The sequence below is a fragment of the Phodopus roborovskii genome, unplaced genomic scaffold, assembly GCF_943737965.1.
Source record: "Phodopus roborovskii unplaced genomic scaffold, PHOROB, whole genome shotgun sequence".
Lineage (NCBI taxonomy): Eukaryota > Metazoa > Chordata > Mammalia > Rodentia > Cricetidae > Phodopus > Phodopus roborovskii.
In genome coordinates this window covers 9,740,306-9,749,015 of record NW_026126447.1, presented here as the reverse complement: position 1 = coordinate 9,749,015, position 8,710 = coordinate 9,740,306, and the positions used below count along the sequence as shown (strand labels likewise).

Sequence of the window (8,710 nt, the reverse complement as noted above, 5' to 3'; positions counted from 1 at the left end):
ACTATGTCTCTATTGATAATTGTACCTGATTAATTTTGCCACAAACTTCACAGAAGGAGTATTGAGTGGCTTCTTTATTCATTAACATAGTCCACTTGAGGTAAACAGCCTACATGAGGGATAGCTTGCATAAAATAATTAAGTCATTAATCTTATCCATATGAACATATTCACATTTGCAAGGTCAGTCACTAGAAAGGATTCAAGCTAGAACAGCACTTTTACATACCAGTGATGTGGTGATTTCATTTGGAGCACCATAGAATTCTTCTGGGGGTGCAAATTAAATTTTTATTAGGACATAATCAAAAGACAGGCAAGAATACCATAACAGAAATCTGTTGATACAATTTTTGCTTCAGCAAAAGGCAGCAGTGTAGCTCCAAAGCACACCCAAACTGCTTCCTACTGTAATATTGTTCCTAAGACCATGGAGTGTCTTTGTCCAACATCAGAAGTATGTATACTAGAGGCTGAGAGGCAGGCCATACAGCCTTTCTGAGAACTATAGCACAGAGGGGTAAAAAGAGGACTGGGGCTGGAGAATAAATGGTCCAGAGAAGCAGTCATGCAAAACAGCAAGCAAAGAAAGTTCTTAACAGTAAGGAATAAACTCTTGTAATGTGTTATTTCTTAAGAGCTGGATAGTCCAAGAAATATAATAAGGTTCAAGGAGGATTTTTTTTTGAAACCCATGAATGCTGAAGATTGCCTAAGGAGCAGTCCCACAGTCAAGGCTCAGAATCTGGGCTTGTCCACTGGCCTGCTTATTTGAAGCTGCACAGTTGTGGAAGCATCTTTAAAACTTCATGAAAAGGCTTAACACTGCTTCTCCTGCCCTCGTGATCTCCATCATGTAGGAAGTAAGCAAAACTTAGCTTTGAAAGTTGCAAAATACTGTGTATATGTGAGATATTCATGTTTTAATCATCAAGATGGGTATGCATACTTCATAAGGAAATCAGATGAAGCTACATAATAAAAAAAAATAGTTCTATAAGTCTTCCCATGGGCTGAACATAGAGCTCCATAGTAGACAACTTGGCTAGTATGCTCATTGTCCTCAATTGAATCCCCAATGCCAAAAAAGCAATGTGTAGATGACTATAAGACAATTTAATGTCAAAAGGATTCTCCCCTTTGCATTGGCTTATCACAACAGCTAGCCAAATCAATACCCTGTCCTCAACAAATCTTGCTTTTCCCTTCTCCAAAATCTCTTTCATTTAGATTTGGGAAAGTTGCTCTCGTTCTCTTTACATTATTCATTTCTCAAATAGCAGAAACAATGAAGAGAAGGGTGCCAACATAGGAATATGTTCACACTAATACTTGTGTTAGATAACAATTATTTCCAGCCTTAGAATACAGCAATGTGTTGTAAATTCTCACTGCTTCATATAAGAAGGATATTATATAAACATTAGGCTTAGAATTTAAACACCTCAAATTAATAAGTATTCTCTTAAATATATGCTGTTTTGTTGGCATTACAGCAAGTTCAAAGGTCAGGAAATATATATTCACTTACAGAGATCACATATTTGCTCCTGAACAATGATATATGCATAAAAGTTTGCTTGTCTAGTGATTGTTTGGCCACTTGGTGATCACAACATACAATGCAATGCATTGGAGTCTTAATTATATCTTATAAGTGTTTCAACCTTGTATCAATCACTTATGCTTTTGAACTGCTAGCTTCTTAACTTTTAAAGTAGAGATAAAAGTCATACACACATCCTAAAGAGATGTAAAGCACTTGAACACTAGGCCTTGTACAGAGTAATATACAGGAAATGGAAAGTACAATTTACAGATATCTGTGAGGTTCCACAGAGATCTTTCTGGTGCTACAGCAACTGAGAGCAAGCTTTGTGGCATGAAAACACCAGATGTTGCAACTTGCACAATGTCATCCCCAGTGATGTAGGGGATGAGTAGCCAGGGAAAAACCAAATAGTTAACTCATTTCCCAATGTTCCACCTCAGCTGGCTGTTCAAGATCTGGAAAGCTGCATTTGTTTCAGAGGATACCACATGCCTGATTGTCCCTCGGAGCCACTGCAGCAGGTGGCATTTATCTTATCTTCCACAAACTGTTGTTCTCTTCAAGGATCGTTGCTTGTAGAAGCCACATATTAATTTCTTAATATTCTGGCAAAATCTCCTTCTAGTTATTACAGACTCCCATGTAAGCAGATCACCATGGGCCTATTAAATATTGTATTTGTTTAATTGTCATATAGCCACTGTGTAAACATGCTTTGGAAGGGTTATTTTCAGTGAGCTCTGTTAGAGGTCAGTGCATAAGAGCTTATTACTTTGTGACAAACCTGGGACTGTTTCATATCCCTCAGTTATCAGAGAATGAAAAGAAATGCCACATTAAATACTCACCATGAAGTAATTTTAGCCAAACCATATAACCATTGGGTCTTCTAGAGACCTACACTATCTGAACAACTCAGAGATTACCATTTCTATTATAACTAATATTGTAAAATATTTCCCAAGACCAGGCAATCCATTTTTACTTCAGTGGCAATCAGAGGACATGTAAGGAAGCACAAGGAATAAATAGGGATTAATGTTTAAATATGTATGTTGTTTTTCTCTTAGGTTTGTACAAAAGAAAAGATTTCCCAGTTGGGCTAAGATCAAAAGTAGCAAATATCAGAACTCAGAATGACATTTACTTAAAAATTATTAAGAAATTAGACAATAGATTACTTAAATTTTATGTCTAAAAATGGTAAAAGGTTATTTCTGAAGATATTTTAGGCAATAAATGTACAACTGTTAGAGCTAACCACCAGTCTTCTCTACCTTATCAACTTGAGATAAGCTTCAGAATCATCAGGTAGGACATGAGAACCAGATGTGGTGGCATATACCTCAAAAATAGCACCTGACAGGTTGAGAATGAAAGATTGAGTATGAATGACCTCATACATTCTCCTAGATCAAGCTGCATGTAAGTCACTGCTGGTACTTAGAGGCAGCAAAATTTAAAACTTGCCCACAAAGGAAATTGCAGTAAGGGAAAGCAGTAGTTAGGAAAAGAGAAATTGAAATCTGCACAGAAAGTTTTTAAACAAATTTGTCAACACATGTACGCAAAGTCATGGTGTACTAATTGGAAAGTTCATGGATGGAACAAAGTTGAGGTTACAGTTTGAATGAAGTACTAGATGAAGACAAAAAGGGTAGATTTAATTGAGTCATATCTATATTGATTTCCTGGGTGGTTTATAATGAATATCAACAGAGCTGTCTTAATCTGGCTGAGGTGCTACAGGAACCACAAACTGCATCAGTTACATACAGCAGAATCTTACTTCTCATACTACTAAAGGGTAGGAATCCTGAAATCTAGGAGTTGGCAGATTTGCTATCCAGTTATGACTAATAGAGTGGTACAGTTTCACAGAGAGAAATCCTCTGGTTAAGTTACAAAAGGGAAATGGACCTCTCCAGAAGTTCCTTCTAAAGGCCATCAAATCTCTTCATAATTGTTTCAATTTCATGACCTAATCATGTCTGCAAGATTCACTTTCAAATACCTGCACAACAGGAATTAGATTAAACATACAAATTTTAGGAGAACCAAACATTCAGAGCAAAATAGAAGAGTAAATAAGGAAGGCAAGTGAGAAATTCACATTAAAGTGAATATGAAGTCCATCTGTTCAGCAATGTAAAACTCTATGCCTAGATCTTCAAAAATTGCAGTTTTCATAGCCAAAGGTTTATCAAACATAATTGAAGTCTTGTATTCTAAGCCTTGCAGAGTCACAGACTTTACCCATTATCTTCTGAAGTTATGATTTAACTTCAAGTATCACATAAAAGACTGTCTTTTCAGGGTAGTGACATGGAAGATTTTTAAGGTCATTTTTACCTTGTATTGCCTCTTTGTAAGGCCAAGAAGAATTACAACTGATGATTTAGAAAGTGGCCCTAGACCTTCAGATCTCATATTCATAATCAGGCTAACCCATTCTGCAGCCATCTCTGAAAAAGAAAGTTAAGAAGCTGTCTGTGCTATGACCTAACATCAGGCTCTAATTTAAGATCCTAACCAGTAAGTTACTGACTCCTCAATGCTCTTTGTCTGGAGTGCTATGTTGAACTAACTCATGTGATGTAAAGCTTCCTGTCACATCTAAAAGTTATAAAAAGTCAGTTATTTCCTTTCTTTGAGACTACTCAAAGGGAATAATGATCTGCAGTCCTTCTGAAGGCTGATATATGTCATTTAACTAACTAGCTAGCTAGGTATCATCTATCCTCTGTCTATCTGTCTGACTATTCATCCATCCATCCATCCATCTTCCTATATATCTACCATAATATCTTAATGAAGCTCCTATCCAGGCTCTGAAGTGAAGCCTATCCTTCCCTTTAAATACTCATGATGTTTACACATACACGTATTTGTTTGTTTTCATCTAATGCTCTCACTCACACTTTGAGACCCCAGAATGGCTGTGATGCTCCATCATTCTGTTCACTTTATTGAAAGAGATTGTGTCACCTTCCTTTCTTGATGCACTACTCCTAGTATCTTCTCAAATTATGTATAGTAGTGAATTCACTTCTTTTTCACAAAAGGGTCTATAGTCTCTATGCTAACATTCTTGGTCTTAGGTTAAGGAATGTTTTAGCCTTGCATTGGTTCAAAAGACTGCTGCAGGATCTTCTGAGAAAACTGCTTTATAAATCAGAATATCCAAGAGATAGGCAGAGACTTGATTTTCATAGCACCAATGAGTGCAGAAACAATAATGATCTATTCAAAAAAATGAAACTTTATAAGAACCTCCATTCCTGAAGTGATTGTGTGAACCCACCAAAAGACTAGTGGAGTCTCCTAAAGGAACCTGCCTTACCAAACAAAGATTATTTGAGAAGTGTGAACATCATATGCATAAAACTAAGCAGATCCTCTCCTAATACCTTTCTGGGGATCCTTTCAGAACCCTGCCTCTCTAAATCATCCCTATTACTCTATTCCAGCTCCCAATACCTAAAAACTAGTTCCAAATGAGACCCGCCATGGTTTACCTGGCAGGATCTCAGAAGTACTCCCTATCCGACAACTCCAAGCCACCACAGTGAGGCCTTAGGTCAATGGACAGCAAGAAATGTAAAAACCCACACAACAAAGACAAGACCATATATCAGCACCTAGATTTAGTCAAAGTGTCCTCCTTAGTAAACCAAAAATTGTACCAGGAAACTTCTTTAACTGCAAAGTAGTAAGACACAATATTAACACATAAAAATCAGTAGTCCTCTTATACACAAACGACAAGTTAACTGAGAATGAAATAATGGAAACAATACCTTTCACAATAGCCTCAAATAACATAAAATATCTTGTGGTAACTCTAATCAAGCAAATGAAAGACTTGTATGATAAAAATTTTGGCATCTTGAAGAAAGAAATTGAAGAAGATTTCAAATTCTTGCTCAGGAATCAGAAGGATTAATACAGAAAATGTCCATCTACTGAAAGAATTCTACAGACTCAATGCAATCACCGTCAAAATGCCAAAACAATTCCTCACAGAACTTGAAAGGGCAATTTTCAGCTTCATGTGGAAACACATATACATATGGAAATATATTAACATGCACAAACACACAAACTAGATAGCTACAATAATGAATAATATGAAAAGGGCTGAAGATTCCACTACCCATGACTTCCAATGGAGTTATAGTAATAAAAACACCATGGTATTAACACAAAATCAGACACATTAATCAACAGAATTTAATTGAAGACCCACTCATAAATTCATCTATAGACACCCAACTTAAAAAAAAATGTAAAAGAAGCCAGAAGTGCAAACAGAAAAACAGGAAAAATACAGAATCTTCAATAAATGGTGCTGGTCAAACTAGATGTTGGCCTGTAGCAGAATCAAAATATATCCATATTTATCATCCTGCACAAAACTCAACCCCAAAAGTATTAAAGACCTCAACATAAATCCAGATATTCTAAAAGCAAAAGAATGGTGACTGTGTAATAATCTTGAACTTGATAGCATGGGGAAGGGCTTTTTGTTCTGAACAGGTGTTATGAATAACAATTTAACAAATGGGACCTTGTGAAACAGAAAATCTTCTGTATGGCAAAGGACACAAAGGTTGACACAAAGTGGCTGGCTACAGAATGGGAAAATATTTTTGCCAACTATTAGAGAGCTACTATCTAAATTATATTAAGAATGCAAAAGGATTAACATCAAGAAAACAAAGAACTCAATTAAAAATGGAGTTCAGATCCAAAAAGATTATTCTCAAATGAGGAAATATAATTGGCTGAGAAAAACCTAAAGAAAGGTTCAACATTCTTAGTTGTCAGGGAAATGCAAATAAAGACTTATCTGAGATTTTTATCTTACACCAGTCATAATGGGCAATATCAAATTAACAAATAATAGTTCATTATAGTGAGGATATGGAATAAGGGGAGTACTTATCCATTGCTCTTGGAATTGCAAACTTCTACAGTCACTATAGAAATTGGTGAGGTAGTTCTTTGGTAAGAATGTAGTAAATGTATCTCAAGATCCAAGAATACAGTTCTTAGGCTTATACCCAAAAGACTCTACATCCTATTCCAGAGTCACTTGCATAACCATGTTCATTGTTGCTCTCTTAATAATAGCCAGAATTTGGACATGAACTAGATATATATCAAAAGATGAATGAATAAAGAAAATATGGGAAATTTCAGCAATGGAATATTACTCAATGGTTTAAAAAAATTAAATCATGTGGCTACTGGAGGTGTCACAAGGTGTTGTGTGACCATGTCTATGCTGAGTGGAATCTGGACTGAAATTGAATCTTTTGATTCTTCTGTGATTCATTTTATGATGCTGTACTAGAAGGAGAACAGACATTGGACACCCTACAGAAGACTACTCTCTCTCTGAATATTGCATATAGAATTGAAAGTTTTGTGGCTGATATTAATGATATCCATTGGGCTACCGTATACAGTATTTAAATTGTCAGACAGAACCTTTATTGATATCTTTGTTCTAGAATTGATAGAGCGGTGTGAATTGAATGTTTCTATGTCACCTCTGAGATAAATAGACTCCATGATTATGTTAAAGCAAACACAAATAGGGTGCTATGTGCATCTGGAAAACCTCTTAACCAGGTGCTTCTGATCCTGATGAAGTTTATCCAGGTAAAAGTAGCAAAGAAAACAGGAGAGCAGCAAATGTCAGGTATTAACTGAAGAAGTTGGTGTGATGCCTCCCTCTCATCTCATGGCATTGCTGGGACAGGCATTAACATGAAAGCAACACCAGGATTTCTTCCAGGCATGACCATAGATCTGTTTCCAGGCAAAACAGCTGTCAAAGATGTGGAAGAAGAAATGTTTATCATACAACTGAGAAGACTTATTAAATTTTGTCAGAAATAGCCCATGGAGTATGCTCTGTTCTCTCCAGATGGGTCAGTATCTGGTCATTGGATCTGTTGATGGATGTATTGAAATGTCAAACTTCACTACTGAAAATATCAGAAAGGATCTTCAGTATCAGGCCCAGGGTAACTTCATGATGTTTGATGATTCTGTCCTCTGCGTGTGTTTCAGCAGAGATCCTGAAATGTTAGCAACTGGAGACCAAAACTAAAAGATAGAGGGATGGAAGATTCATAACAGACAGCATCTAATAAAATTTGAAAAGGCACATAGTAAAGGAGTCCCCTATCTAAGCTTTTTCTAAGGATAACAGTCAGATCCTGTGTATCTTTCAACTAGACAATAAAAACTCATGGTTTAAAACTCTTAAAAAATAAACCACTGAAAGAATTTCAAGTCCATTTCTTTTTTGTTAAGAAAGCAACATTTACACAAAATGAGCAATATATTATTAGTGTATCTTTTGATGATACTGTGAAGATCTGGAACATGAAGACCACAGAATGTTTAAATCCCTTTAAACCACTCGGTAGTTCAGGGACAGTTATAACCATCAATAGCATGATTCTACTTCCTAAAAACCCAGTGTGCTTTGTCTCTTGCACCCAATAAAACACAGTGGTTATCTGGAACAAGCATGGGCAGATTGCCAGAAGCTTCAGTTTTTGGTAAAAGAGTAAGTGGTGACTTCATTTGCTGTGTCCTCTCCCCCTGTCGTGAGTGGGTCTACTATGTCAGGAAGAACTTTGTGCTCTACTGTTTCAGTTAGTCACTGGCCAGATGGAGAGGAGTCTGACAGTGCATAAGAAAGATGTGATTGGAATTGCACACCACATCAGAACCTGATTGCCACCTATGGTAAAGATGGAATCCTGAAGCTCTGGAAACCATAAGTTAATCTTTACAGAGCATAGGAGCATGTATTTAAGTGGAAGAATGTTCACATACTAATTTATTTTTCCTTGCCTGCTGTTATAAGCAAAGATACTGTCTAAAAAAAAAAAAGCTACAAGAATAATTTTTGTGAAAATTAATGTTTAAGCAGTAGTTGCCACTTAAAGCAACTACTGAGCCAGGGTTTCTCTGTGTTGCCTAGCTGTCCTAAAACTCACTCTTTAGACCAGAGTGGCCTCAGATTTACAGAGGTCTTCCTTCCTCTCAATTGCTGGCATTAAAGGTATGAGCCAGTGACTGTGCTGAAACAGTAGAACACAATGTCCTCCCTAGTTTGCCAGCTCTCAGTCT

General features: G+C 36.5%; 1 pseudogene; it reads left to right on the top strand.

Annotated features, from left to right (window-relative positions):
• Positions 1-935: 935 nt before the first annotated feature.
• On the top strand, positions 936-8,358 carry LOC127224787 (WD40 repeat-containing protein SMU1-like; annotated as a pseudogene).
• The last annotated feature ends 352 nt before the right edge of the window (positions 8,359-8,710 follow it).